General features: G+C 36.9%; 1 protein-coding gene across 1 annotated transcript in view; it reads left to right on the top strand.

Moving 5' to 3' along the window:
- The first annotated feature begins 11,759 nt into the window (after positions 1 to 11,759).
- Positions 11,760 to 15,054, top strand: part of LOC125228559 (proton-coupled amino acid transporter-like protein pathetic) — a 51,382-nt gene continuing 48,087 nt past the window's right edge. Inside the window, 1 exon segment of the mRNA XM_048133169.1 lies at positions 11,760 to 11,821. The gene's annotated coding sequence lies outside the window, so the exon portion shown is untranslated.

Genomic DNA, 15,054 nt, shown 5'->3' with positions numbered 1-15,054 from the left:
TTTCCTAGTTTTTTTACGGCATTTTGATAAAACTTACAAGAACCTGGCGTCCGCTTAGATAATAATCCCGGGAATTGGTGCAGGCACTCATTTTAACGTGTAAAGTTTTCTATTGTAAAAGTGTAAAGAACAAAGTGTTGAATCAAAAGCCGGACAGTGGCACTAAGCTGCTGTGTGGAGCGAAAAACCCTGCCTTTGACATAGAAACCGAAGTTGTTAAGGTACAGCGGGGCAAATCCCGACTGGGGGCGATTATAACTAATCCATTTTTTCCATTATTACACTATCATGTTGAGTTCCATGTGTATCTATCCACTGAACACGCGACCCATACCACCCATACCCAGTGGATACTCTAATTAATAATGGAAACATAGTAAAACATGGAAAAAACGTGAAGTTAGAATGGATATAGTAAGTTATCCTTAAAAATATACATTACATACATACACCATTGCGGACTTTTTTGTATACTAGTAAAATGGAGACAACTTTTCCATAGGTTTCATGGTTATAATTTAAATGGATTAAGCGGCATTTTCAATTAAAGCTACACAGTAGGGTGGAGCGAAAAAACACTTTTCTGGAATTAGCAAACCCAATATAGTTATCAATCAATGACTTAGTCTATGAAGCCTTTGTGCAAATTTTCAGAAAAAGATTTTTTATCTGAAAGTAGAATTTTCAAGTTTGTATGAGATTTTCCAAAATTTCAAACCTAATGCGGAGGCTGAAGATGTTGATTTAAAATGCTGAAAATTTGCATAAAGGCTTCATAGACTAAGGGTCATTGATTGATAACTATTAGGTTTGCTAATTCCAGAAAAGTGTTTTTTCGCTCCACCCTACTATACAGTCAGCATGATGTTTTCTCTGGCAATAGAATAGAATAGAAAATATTTATTTGGCATACAGATACATAATAAAAACAAGTACATAATACTTAATAACTAGAGGATGCCACTCAGCGAATACCGTGTCTAATAGACGCGGCACTGGTTTTCAGGGCACCCATATTTCAACCATAATACAGCCATATATTTCAACCAATTTACACCAAACTATACCAAATCATATATTTGATTAAACCTTCCTCAAGGATTGCTCTAATTGAAAGATGAAAGTCGTTTGAAAATCCAGTCAGTCGTATTTGAGTTTAAGGTCAGTGTGGAGAAGACCGTCTACCCGGAAAGACCGTCTATTGACTATAACTTTTGTGTTTATATATCTACGCCTCTCACACCTCCGGAGGTATAGCAGTTTTTCATCCTTAATCCATTGGTCTTCAATACATATCCCTAGGACGAACACTAGTTAACAATAAACTTGATTCGCGTTTCGAACTCGAACATCGAGTTCAACATGGTTCCGCAAAAAATTAAAATAAAATAGAAGCAGTCGGAATATAGTAAATAACGTAGTTATTTAATAACCGTTATTTCTGACTAGTACTATTATTCTACTCAAAACGCGCTCAATTTCTAGTTTTATGTTCTGAAATATGTAACTTAGAAATTGTTCCTAGTCAGAAAGTCCGGCATAAAAGAGAAAGGCAAGACCGGCATATGATAAACAAGGAGTTGCCAACCTTTTTTAGGCTTTATTGGAAATAAGTCGAGTGTAAACAATATCAACATATAGGTACGTTTTTAGCTTATGATAGTTGTACCGTTTTTGATTTTAACTTCGAAACACAGTTTTGATAATGATTCGTATGGTGTTACTAAAATCATTCGAAAGTACTAAGTAAAAATAAAATATATGTGACATGGTTGTGAAGAATGATAAGAGGTGAACAGAAGTAAGCCTACGCTGCATTATTCATCATCATATTTAAGCTGGTAGAATTATCGTAAGCTCTACCCGTTTTTTATTATTTTTGTTTAAGTATATGTAGATTGTGCAACATGCGGCGACAAATATTTCAAAAGAGAGTAGGGTTTCAAGTTGGTCATTATTTTTATAATCAGCATTACCCAACAGGGACCGTATGGGTACCCTTTAAAACGGTTTTGACACTTTTGACCGACTATTTTAAGGCTACCCGATCGTTAATTGACATTGCTGGCTGTCACTTTGACAAAAAGTCGTCATGGGATTCGTCAAATATGTTTTCAGGGGTGCTGATTTCTAAATTAATAACCAATTTAGAATTTGACTTTGCTGACTGTCACTTTGACACAAAATTCGCCATGGGTATCATAAATAGGTTTTCGGGGGTGGTAGCTCAGGTAGGTGGTAAATCTGGTAGTAAGGGAACATACCCAAACTACGTGACCATATTTGTGCCGTTTTTTGACCCCCTCACCCCCTGCGTGACCAAGCGTAGTATATGCCAAGACAACCCCCCCCCCCCCTCCCCCTGTGGTTTTCGCGTAGTATTTATAAATGAAGTTTTAAATTATTTTTTGCAGAAAGTTGTTAATAGATATTCGTGTGTCTATATCAAATTTAATACCTCGGCGTCAAAAAAATCGCACCTCTCGTTTGGTTTCCTTCAAGCGGTAGCCCTTATATTATACAAGGAAAAGTATGACTATGTGGCCTTATTTGAAAGGTAATCTAACGCTCTGTTGGAAAATGCCATAAAATTCATGACATGTTTCACAAAAAAATAAAATTTCAGGAAAAAGGAGACAACGTGCATTCAGGTTAAAATTAAAAAAAAATCAAAGACAATAAAATCAACAAATATCGAAAAAATTACTTAAAACTAAACTTTGAACCTAGTGTTTTCTCCCTCTGGCCCTTCGTGTAGCTTCCAGGCAATCAGTTATGGACCTTTAATCAGTGTTACGATCCGTTTTTGAGTAATGTTATCCCACTCCTCAATAACTGCGGCTTCCAGCTGGAAGCCGCAGTTATTGAGGAGTGGGATAACATTACTCAAAAAAGACGAGCTCGTCGAGGGTGGCTGGAGCACGATCCCGCGACCAAACAAGCCGTTTTAACTCATCCCAGAGATGCTCGATGGGGTCCAGGTAGGGACTCGTTGCTGGCCACTTCATTACGGTGCATTCCGACCTCATGCAGGGATTCCCGCACTGTCAAGGCAGTATTGCAACGGGCGCGGGGCGTTGACGTGCATAAATTGGAAGTCAGGTCCAACAAACTCAGCGTATGGGACCTCATGTTCTTCAAAAATCTCCATAATATAACTGCCAGCAGTTAAGGACCCCTAAAAACGACCACAGCCAGTGCGGGAAACGCAGACGAGATCCGTTTTGCCGTTGATGGAAGTGCCGCCCCAGAACATGCACGAGCCGCTCCCGTTTCTGACTGTTTCTTCGGTGCAGACTGGTGTAAACTGCTCTCCTTGACTCCTGTACACCCTCTTGCGTCCGTTGTTTGTGTAAATGAACCCCCTCGTCTCATCGGGGAACAGAACTTTCCTCCATTGCTGCAGCGTCCAAACCTCGGGAAAATTCCTTCTGGCAATTCGATGGCTTCAATTGGGGGCCCCTGCCAGCTCTTCGGGGTAACATTTTCTTCTCCAGCAATCTTCTTCTGATCGTGGAGATACTCACTGCAGTTCTTCAAGTTGTCCTAAGCAGTATCTGCAGCTCAGCAGCGGTCAGAAAGCGGTTCTGCAAAGAGGCCGATACGAATGTACCGGTCCTCTCTAGCGGTGATGCAGCGTCTTCTCCCAGATTCCGGCCTCCTGATGTAGCCACAGATCTCCAGGAACCGTAGCAAGCCTCGTCGCACCCGGAAACGGCTTATGCTTAGGCGTTCAGCAACTTGCTACTGTCGTAGTCCGTTTAGGAGCAGTGCCACCACTTGAGCTGCTTTTTCTGGAGTTGTACCTGTATTCTGAAGGTTTTTTCATTCTGCAAGTGTTCAGTAGTGTCCTCGGTGACTTTTGGAGTGCAAATGATCCACATGACACCTTTACACCTCCTTTTAAATCCGTCTAGGGTAGCACACCTAGAGACCCATTAAAATCGCATCATTACCCTTATTTTTAATTTTTTTTTAAGAAAGTTGTACACCTTTTTCTTAAAGGGCTTTCATTGTACTTTAAAATGATACCAATATTGACAGGTTACAGTTAATAAGATTAGAGCTGTATTTTCTTGAAACGAATTTTGGACGAGGTGCGATTTTTTTTGTAAAACAACAATGATCATGATTTTGGAACATAGTCTCATATGAAATTACGCGACAACAAGCACTAGACGGTCTTTCTGTACTCATCGCGGGAGGACGGTCAACCCGCCGAGCCTTATAAAATGTGATTTTTATCACTTAAAAGTACCTTATTTTACCAAAATATTATAATAGCTTCGTAAAATATAATATTTGCTATCTCATAGGACCATGCGCATTACGCCAGACTACATTAATTATAGAGTTTTATCCACTCAAATTTTATTTCAAATAAACTATGCCGGTCTTGCCCGCACTGACCTTACCTAAGTGTTTTTGAGATGTGTGTGAGTGAGAACCTTCTTCCACAGGCCTCTTTCAGTATGGCGCTAATAAAAGGAGTTACGATTCCGTGGTATGAAGATTTTCCTTACTTTATAATATCTTCCTTGGTTTACATTGAATAGCAAAAGGATTATTGGGGCATTCCACGAGAGTCACTTACGACATGCTTTTGCCTTGTATGGCAGCTTTATCAATCAAATCCGTAAAGCTCGAGAAAATACTGCCAATTGGTTAACCAAGCCATGAAAAGTTGTCAGACACAACTTCGATTTCTTAGCGTCTTCAGAAGTATTAGAAGAATTGCATGTCGTAAGCGATATTCTCGTGGAATGCCCCTATTAACATGACAAACTGTTTTTTAAGCTTAGTTTTTCAAAGTAAGGATTTATTAAAGTTTGAAGTTTATCTACGTAGGGACAGTTTCATCTTGTCTAGGCTCCTGATATAGGTAAACCTGACTACAGCGTAAAGAGGGTACACGTACCTAAATAAGGCAGTTTGGCAAGGGCTTAAAAGTTTGTTTTGCCCCACATTACCTTACTGTAACAACTAATATCTTCTATTAAAAAATCTCCAGAGTGTAAGGGAAAATATTTCTGAATTTTAATTTGCAATATTTTTTAAAAGGGTCTTAATTATAATTGGCTGGAAAATATTGGTTTTTTCCATTAATTTTTATGAATGGAGGTTATTTCAGTTACAAAGTTGCTCAATGTGGTATTATGTAAACATTTATGTATTGAATAAGATTTCAATACATTTTTTAACTTGAAAAAACTGGATAATGCTAGTCTGGCTCGAACACCGAAGGTTACGTGTATATTTTACTAATTTTTTTTCTCACAACTATATTAATAATCATGTATGGTGTAATACGATTTATTTTCCAAATTTCATAGTTTAGGTCAACCGGAAGTACCCTATTAATTTTGACTTCCTTGAGAGTGTAGATTTTTTTCAACTCAATTAACCTATGTTGTACTTACTTAGAAATAAGATTTTTTTACAGCTTCAAGGAACGGTACAGTACACTTGAGTATAGGGTTTTTCCGAAATAAAGAATGTTGATAAATTTATAAACGGATTGACAAGAAAGTACATAATTGTATAAGGGTTCCATTTTTCTTTTTTGATCCGAAAACGATAAACAATCTTTGTCACTCAAAACTTTGTGTGATTTCTCAAGTCAGCTCTGCTTTTTTTCATTTATTAAACATTTTATTTTCATTTATTTATTTTAAAATGTTTTCAGGAAGGATAGATAGATCTTATCACACAAAATTTCATACAAAACGATGTCTTACCAATGCAATGTTAAATCACTTGCTATTTTTTTGAGTTACTTAGCATAACTTTATCGTATTTCGATAGTTTGTAATATACGTTTACACGCACTGAACCCTACACGAAATTTGTCAGTATACTAAACACTAATAAGTTTCTGACAGTTAATCTTAAAAATCAATTTGAAATGATTTATTTTTAACAAATATTAAAAAATAACTATTCGGTCAGAGTGAGTACTTTCAGACATAGTATCAATAAAAAGGGAAACTACACTCTCTGTCTCATTTATAGAGGTTATACTTGACTACAAACCCACCTACCTTACACCATTTAAACAAGTTTTAAGAGAGTAGGCTAGATTTTTATAAGAAAAGCCTGCTATGTGACGCAAAACACACGATCTGGAAACATTCACGATTTCTACAAATAGTACAAAATTATCGCTGTGTATGAGATTGTACAAATCGGGCACAAACATCTAACACATCTTTTTATACAATATTACCGAAAATATAGCTATGTGTCATAATTCACATAGCAGGCGCAATTCCAAAACTGCTGTTATAAGAAGATAATGTAGTTATGTGATTTATTGCAGTTAGCGATTATAGGAGGAACATTCAATGTATGGGCATCACATACCTACTTTTGATAAAACCTGTAATACTGAAATGAGCTCGACGCTGTTTTTGGAGCATAATTATGTATTTAGAAATAAGGTTTAAAATGGCATTGAAAACGAAAAATCGTTAAAAATCACATAGCGAATTTTGCACGCGCAGCGACGAATATTCTATTTTTAATTATAAATAAAATAATGTTTTTTTTTATTTTGTAAACATTATTATGTATCTAGATAAAATATTGTTTCTTTCTATTTTCTGTGTTACTTTATCTTTTTTTTTATAAAGGTCGCTGAAATATAAGTACTGTTTATAAAGCGCAGTAGGAGCCAGCAATTTAATTTTTTGGTCATATTACACGCCACACCCAGTATTTATGTATTAATACAATCGCAAAAGTTACAAAATCAAAAAACATTTATCTAGTAACAAGGTTATCTTCTATATATATATATATATATATATATAAACGGCAAAGTCCTGACTGACTGACTGACTTAAATCAACGCACAGCCCAAGCCGCTGGTGCTAGAGGTTCCAAATTTGGCGCGTAGTATCCTTATAAGGTCTAGGGGCGCACTAAGAAAGGATTTTTCAAAATTCATTCCCTAAGGGGGTGAAATGGGTGTTCAAATTTTGTATGGGGATCTTCCTTTATTCTGCGATATGAGCTTGAAACTTCGTATAAAGGTAATAAATTAAATGGAAGAAAAATGATTTCAGCGTTTTTGAATTTTCATACTTTAAGGGGGTTAAAATGGGGATCAATTTTGTATGGGAAACAAGTTTTATTTTAAGCTATGGACTTAAAAGTTGGTAAAAAGGTAGTGGAGTGTGAAAGAAGAAAAGTAGTTTCAGCGTTTTGGAAAAATCATCCTTTAGGGGGGGTAAAATAGGGGATCAAAGTTTGTATGGGAATTAAGTTTTATTTTAAGCTATGGACTTGAAACTTGGTAAAAAGGTAGTGAAGTGTGAAAAAAGAAAAGTGATTTCAGCAATTTGGGAAAATCATCCTTTAAGAGGGTAAAATAGGGGATGAAACTTTGTATGACTTGACATACTTTCTGAATTTGAACTGAAACTTTGCCTGCGTACTTAAATCAGATTTTACGGTTTTTAGAACTCTCTCGGTGAGTATTAGCTGCCTATAGAACGAAAGTACAGTCAGCGATAAAATTAATCAACCATTTGTACCTACCTAATTAATCGATGTCCAATGTCGACGAATTTGTGATACGTGTAAAGTCCCGGTGACGATTATTTTACATAAGATTTTCGACTTTGATTTTTAAACCCTGATGCAGTGCTGTAGACCCACAGATTACCTGAACGGGGAGTCGTTTGAATTTTACTAAATTATTATATACATAGTAGTACATACATTCATACAATCACGCCTGTATCCTATAAAAGGGGTAGGTTGCCAGCCTCTCGCCTGCGCCGCAATTTAACCTGAGTCCCATAGACGACTTCTACAACACCCACAGGAAGAAAGGGGGTGGTGAAATTTTTAACTCGTCATCAAATCGACTTTATCTTTATTTGCAACTCTTCGGTTACGATGCTGCAGAGTTACTGCCTGCCATACTTCGGTGCATTAGTGACATTGGACAGACTGAAAACGCGGAGATGCTATTGGTCCATAAAATATCTCATGAAAGGCGATCTGCCACTGCCCCTTAAGCGGAGACTCATGGACATGTGCGGTACTTCCAATTCTCACCTACGGTGCACAAACTTGATGGTCTTTGACGGCGAGTTCGAGGTCCAAACTCGGGGTTCAGCGAGCTATGGAGCGCAGCATATTAGGTGTTAAGTTAACGGATCTTATTCGGAACACCACACCGCGCTCACAAATAAAAATAGTCGATGTAGTTCGGAAAGCGGCCAAGCTGGAGTGGGACTGGACTGGTCATGTCTGCCGAATGCCGAACGAGCCTTGGGCCAAGATTACTACAGAGTGGCAGCCCAGGCCAAAACGGGGACCCAGCTGAGCACGTACCTATAGTTACAATGGCGGAACGAGTTAGACTCCTATTTGAAAGAATGGCCGAGGACTGCTCAAAACCGGGAGGAATGGAAAATGTGGGCCTCCCTCGCTCCTCTTCTTTCTGGGTAAAGAACCTCTTCTTTGCCCAGAAGTAGGACATTATATAATAGGCTCTCAACAATAATAATAATTGGTGACATTCTGACTTCAAAGTTGGATTAAAAGTATAATGCAGAGCTCTTGCATTTAAGAATAACCCACACCTCAAAGTATTTTTAATAAGAATACCCCGAGAATATCAGTCAGTCAATCACTCAGGACTTTACCGTTTATTTATATAGAAGATATATGTATGACCCTCCGAGAATATCCGATAGCGGAGGGCAAAATTTGTAATCCTGCCAGAACTTACGTCAGTATTGTGGACATCGTTCAAGGCCTACACGTACTCAATTACTCACGCCTGTTTTCCCAAACGAGGTAGGCAGAGCACGTGAAACTTCATTGCAAACTTCTTGCAAATAAAGAGGATAAAAGAAAAATAAATTGTGATACAGTGACAGGTTGCCAGCCCAATTGCCCATAATATGGGCAATTCGACTGTGGTTCCATTATGATATTATCATAATGGAACCACAGTCGATACTCAGAGGAGGAAAAGAGGTGGTGAAATTAGAAAATGGGTTCCGTTGGGGTGTGGGCGATGGGCTGGCAACCTGTCACTGTATCACAATTTCGTTTTCTTTTAACCTCTTAATTGATAAGAAGAGTGTTTCTGACCATTGAGACCATTTTCATGAGCTCTGCCTACCCCGTTTGAGAATACAGGCGTGATGTATGAATGTATGTATGTTGTGATATAGGTACAAAAGTATGCATAAATTAAATAAAAATAACAAAAGTACTTTTCTGCGCGTGCGAAGCCGCGGGCAAAAGCTAGTCTCTTGTACAACAGTAGATATCAATGATTTTATCTCATTCATCTTATAGATAAAAATATTGGCGAAATTTTATGACGAGTAGAGATTTCTTCAGTAGTAACAATGTGTGCACTATCTGATAAACGAAGATCAGATAAATTTTGAAGCACCTATCGTCGGAAAAAATACCCACTTAAGAATATTTAGGGTTACTTCGGTGCAAGAAAATATAATAGAACAATCAACAAACATTAATAGTATTTATTTGATAAAAAAATATCGATTATTAGTGCAAAGTGAACCGCGCCTCCATTACACACCAAAACATATTATATACAAAAAATAAATCTACTATTAATAATGATTACATAAAATTAAAAACGTATTAATTCAGTCAAATCAACATTATACATATTTATTTTATCTAATACATTCCAGAATGCAATTATTATTTTTGCTATTAAAAATAACTTATCCCTGGATGAAACCATTATGCACTGCCCATCTTAAGAAACTCTCGCTAGGTGGCTGGATCAAGGGTCAGATGCAGAAGGCGGTGATCTTGGACACAGCGTGGATAGTCCGACGATTCCTCTCTCTGCAGCCCTAACCACCGGCAGCTTGAGCCCTGCCCCGCTGCTGGCGGCACCCTAGGTTAGGGTTTTTATAATGTGTTTATATGTTTTTCCCCTCACTAGCTCGGAAACACGTGTTTTGTCCTTTAATACCAGCGGGTAAAAACGCATTTTATCCACTAGTGGGTAAAGTAAATTGACCTTGAATATAGTCAAATTAACTGCTTTAAAATTGACAGAAGTAGGTGAATCTTAGAACAAATTAAATTATTCTCATTTGAAAATATTTTAATTTGTATTTTTTAAGTAGTAACACTACTATATATTATACTATAAACATTAAATAAATGTCATATACAAAGAAAAAGTGGCCAAGGCCTCCAGTGGTTTTACAGGCATCCGTCCGGTTAACGGAGTACGCTGGTTCTATTCCAGCTCGGAACACTTGGAGGCCTTGGTCCCTTTTTTTTGTATATGACATTTATTTAATGTTAAAAGTAGGTGAATTTAGTAACGAAGATGATTTACCACCTGTGGAACTACTGGAAGCAGTGATAAACGCATTTTTTGCGTTGTAGTTTCCTCGCTGTAGTGAGGGGAAAAGTTTTGTGTTACACACGGGTGCAAATATATTTTTACTTCTCGTGTGTTAAAAAACTCGCAAGTTCAGGATTCTAGTATGCAAGTTCAGGAATCCTTTCACTTGCTCGTTTTTCAATTCCACACTCGGTGTTAAAATACAACTTTGCCCCCTTGTATAACAAATAACTATTTCCCCTCACTAGCTCGGAAACACGTGTTTTGTCCTTTATAACTATTATATTGTTTTGTAAATGTTTTTTTATTTTACTTTTATATTCATATTATAAACAGCCTAACTTAAGAGGAAAATAAATACTGAGAATAATTCGCAAATATGATGAAAAAATAGTGCTTGGAGTGGAGTCCCTCCGCGGGAAAGAAGTGAAACTTCGTAATGTGGAAATGAAAATAGAAAGGGCTATTTCAAAAAAGGAGTTGACAACACTGAGGGTTAAACGTCTAACGCTGTCAGTTGGAAGTCATAGACATAGACATTTTATTATAGTTATTTGTTTTACAAGGGGGCAAAGTAGTTGTTTAACCGCACGTGCCTATATTGATACCCGAGCAAGCGAAAGATTCCAATATTGAACCGCGAGGGTAGCGAGTGGTTCAAAAAATGGAATCTTGAGCGTTGCGAGGGTTTCAAGGCACGAAGGTTAAACAAACTTTGGCACTGAGTGAAACACAAAATTTTTCACCACACCAACATGAACAAAATACTGACTATAAAACATCAAAATAAATGAAATCCATCAATTTATTCAATATTTATGATTCAAAATCATCATTTATATGTAAAATCTAGCAGCCAGATTAAGACATTGAGTTAAAATTTGTTTGAGATTATTTTGCCCCCTTGTGGATAAAATGCAATTTTGCTATCTGTTTTCGAATAGCAAAGAAAGCCTGTACCAGTTGGTGTGGTGAAAATAATATTACATATTCATCAATTATTTAACAGCAATTAAATTAAGATTAATACAATTTCAGTCTAATCACAATCTCGAATATTAAATTGAAAGATGCATGAATTGATTACATAATGTCATTCAGATTTGTTAATTTGATTTTACACATAATTATTAGAAGTTTAACTTCAGAAACATGTTATACATCACGGGCGGCAAAAGGATTACTAAATCAAGTAATTAAAGGTCTCCACCTACAGTAAAAGCTTTTCCTTAGCAACCCTTCACTTACCAGTCCTAAATTCACAATGTACTAAGTTAATGTACTTACATACAGAACCATTACAAATATTTAACCGCAAATGTGAATTACTATATACTATATACATCTTAATAGCTCCTATTCGCATCAATTGTATCTGTAGATAGATCTTCTCATTGATTTTTTCATACGTCGATTGTAGGCGTGTGCAGTGGCTGGGCTGAGTGGAAAATTAAGGTAAGTCTAAGCTTAGACATAAATTAGAAGTGGAAAAATGTACTCTACTGTAGTACAGTCAGCATCTATAGTAGCGGACGTAACTGCCAAGGAGTGGAATTCCTTGCCGGCGGCTATATTTCCGAGCTCATATAACCCGCCAACCTTCAAATTAAGGGTGAACAGGTATCTTCTGGGTGAGCTAACTCCATTGTAGGCCACGTCTTTCCCTTTGGCTAGTCTGTGGTCAAGAGTAAGATTTTGTACTAATCGCGGTCAGAAGCAATCTAATTTTTATACCATTTATACTAAACAGAGACACGCATCTCTTTTTTTTAGCAGTTACTGAATGGTAGACATTTCTGACGGGTTGTTTTGATTTGCTTTGCTACTTTTGATGCTGGGGGCCGATTTTTGAGTCTCACTGTCACTAAAATACCGGTTGAAAACGGTGAATTGCCTATTATTTTCAGTGACAATTTTCTGAATTCGAACGCGTGAAACTCAAAAATCGGTCCGCAGATTGCTAATTAAATTCACTGATTTTTATATACACAAGCCGATAATTTACAGGAATCTGCGCATGATCGGGATAAGTGGAGTGCTCTCGTTTTGGAGGTCAAGATCCTCTTTGCATCATAGAAACATTGTTACAGTCAACCGGGGTGGCTTTAAAACGCAGAGCGACTTTGAAAATCTAGTTTTAAAGTCATACTGTAAGTAAATTCGCGATTTTCTATGCTAGATTCACAAGAATATTTATTGATCTAACTAGTTACACGAACAGTTTCAGTAAATAATGAATAATGTTAATTTTAAAGCCGCTCAAATACCATCAAAGTAACCCTAAATTTTTCTAAAGTCACCCCGGTTGACGGTACTAGTTATTAAGTTATTTTTTAGGGTTCCGTACCTCAAAAAGGAAAAACGGAACCCTTATAGGATCACTCGTGCGTCTGTCTGTCCGTCGTCACAGCCAATTTTCTCCGAAACTACTGAACCGATTAACTTGAAATTTGGCACGCATATGTAAACTTATGATCCAAAGACGGAAATGGGTGAATCAACTTTTTCTTGCTTTTTGCAAGAATTGCCCATACTTATTATTAGCTCTACTTTTGTGAGACCTGGCCATCGTGAATAAAGATCCTTATTTTTATTTTACATTAAGGGAATAATTAAAAAAAAAAAAAACATTTTCAATTAAATCTATATGTGACCCAGTGGAAGAGACACTTTTTTCATACAAAAGTGAGGGACAGCTATGTCCACTGGGTCACTGCTCGAAATAAAGTAATAAAATAGGAAATCCTATAAAAACATGATGTATTGCATAGCTTGTATAATTATCTGTTTTTAATATAATAAGTATAAACTAATTACACTAAATACAAATTAAATTTTCTGACCACATGTAGTCGAAGTATGCGTAATTTTGCTGGCAAAGAAAAGTTGATTCACCCAAATGTAATTTAAATTCAGAAAATTTAATTATAGGGGTCACTTTTGGGGGGTAAAAGTGAAAATTAAAAATCTAAGTTTCTAGAACTATATTGTGTTACATATCAAATGAAAGAGGTTTTTATAAGTATATCAAAAATATTTTTTTAATAAGTTTTAGTAAGGTAATTTTCAAGTTATTTAAGAAAATAGGCAAAAAGTGACCATTCCCCCCTTATCTCCGAAACTACTATGCGTAAAATTAAAAAAAAAATACGCTAGATATTTTTCAATCTATAGATTACAGGGAAACCTATTAGAAATCTACAGTAAAGCGTAAATTGGACTTAAAAGAAAAAAACTCAAATTACGAATTTCACTCACTGCCGCTGCAAGGAGTTACCAAATCTCTTGAAATTGTTTGAGCGCGTTTGTATATTACATATTATATTATAAACTCATTTTTGTTTCGTTTGGTTCAAAATATCGATTATTCGCAAAAATGACTTAAGTTCCTACTAAAAACGAGGCGCTTAAGCCCTTCTTGTAGTGTACGGAACCCTTACAACGCGAGTAGAACTCGCACTTGGCCGGTTTTTCTCTATTTTTCCACTTTTGATTTATCTTTTTGTTTAATAGCATCGTTTGGTACAAAATTAGGTACCTCGGTCAATAAAATTTGAATTGTGTAGGTAATAAGCGGAGAAAATTATTAATCCTAATATCAAAACGTGAATATGAAGGGAAAGCAAAGTTACCCAACAAGGTACCTAAATACTACAAGATCAGCGAATAATATTCGCTAAAATTATGATTTATTCGTTGAGAAAGTTACTTTTTAAACTTCGGCAAGATCGAGTTTTGCTTATGGATTCCATTAGTAACTGAGGGAACTCCTAAAATACTTTTTATTCGTACCAAGCATTATTATCATCATCAAGATCGTTGGTCCCTTTCCACTTTCCATCACAAAAATACGCCAGAAAGGGACAAACGATTATTTGCGGCTTTAACTTTAGATAACGAAGTCTTTTGTTTCACCGAGACATAAAATAATTAAATATTAATGTTCAAATTAAGTAAGTGTCGCCAAAGAGGATCAAGTATTATGTACTATAGAGAGTTACTGTCAAAGAAGGGCCCAGTATATACAGTGGGTTATGCAGATGATTTAGTGATACTCATAAACGGGAAATTCCCGGGAACGGTGTCAGAAATCATGAATACAGCACTGAGGCAAGTGGAGAGGTGGTGTAACCACCAACAACTCTCCATCAATCCAGGCAAAACAGTGGTAGTACCGTTTACCAGGAAAAGGGCCCTTACTGGCATGGAGCAACTAAGGCTCTATGGAAGGGTACTTGAACTTTCCAATGAAGTGAAATATCTAGGGGTAACACTAGACAAAGAACTGAACTGGAAAAGACACGTCGAACTGACCACAGCCAAGGCACTTAGAGTGTTTGGAATGTGTAGGTCAGCTTACGGCAAAACATGGGGTTTAAACCCAAAGGTACTAAGGTGGATCTACACCATGATGGTGAGACCTATAATCCTGTACGGAAGCCTGGCCTGGTGGCCAAGGACATTACTGAGCACATGCAAGGATGTCCTCATGAAGGTACAAAGGACAGCATGCATGGCTATAACGGGTGCGTTCAGAACGACGCCAACAGCAGCATTGGAGGTACTATTGGATCTCCCGCCGCTACATCTAGTGATACAGTCTGAGGCACTGAAATCGCTACACCGGCTGGCTTTAACAGGCCTCTGGAGCGATAGCATGCCGAAGACTAAACACACAAGCATGGAAT

This window comes from Leguminivora glycinivorella, chromosome 8 (genome assembly GCF_023078275.1).
Source record: "Leguminivora glycinivorella isolate SPB_JAAS2020 chromosome 8, LegGlyc_1.1, whole genome shotgun sequence".
Classification (NCBI taxonomy): domain Eukaryota; kingdom Metazoa; phylum Arthropoda; class Insecta; order Lepidoptera; family Tortricidae; genus Leguminivora; species Leguminivora glycinivorella.
Note: the sequence above shows the minus strand (reverse complement) of the source record. Positions and strands in the feature narration are given on the sequence as shown.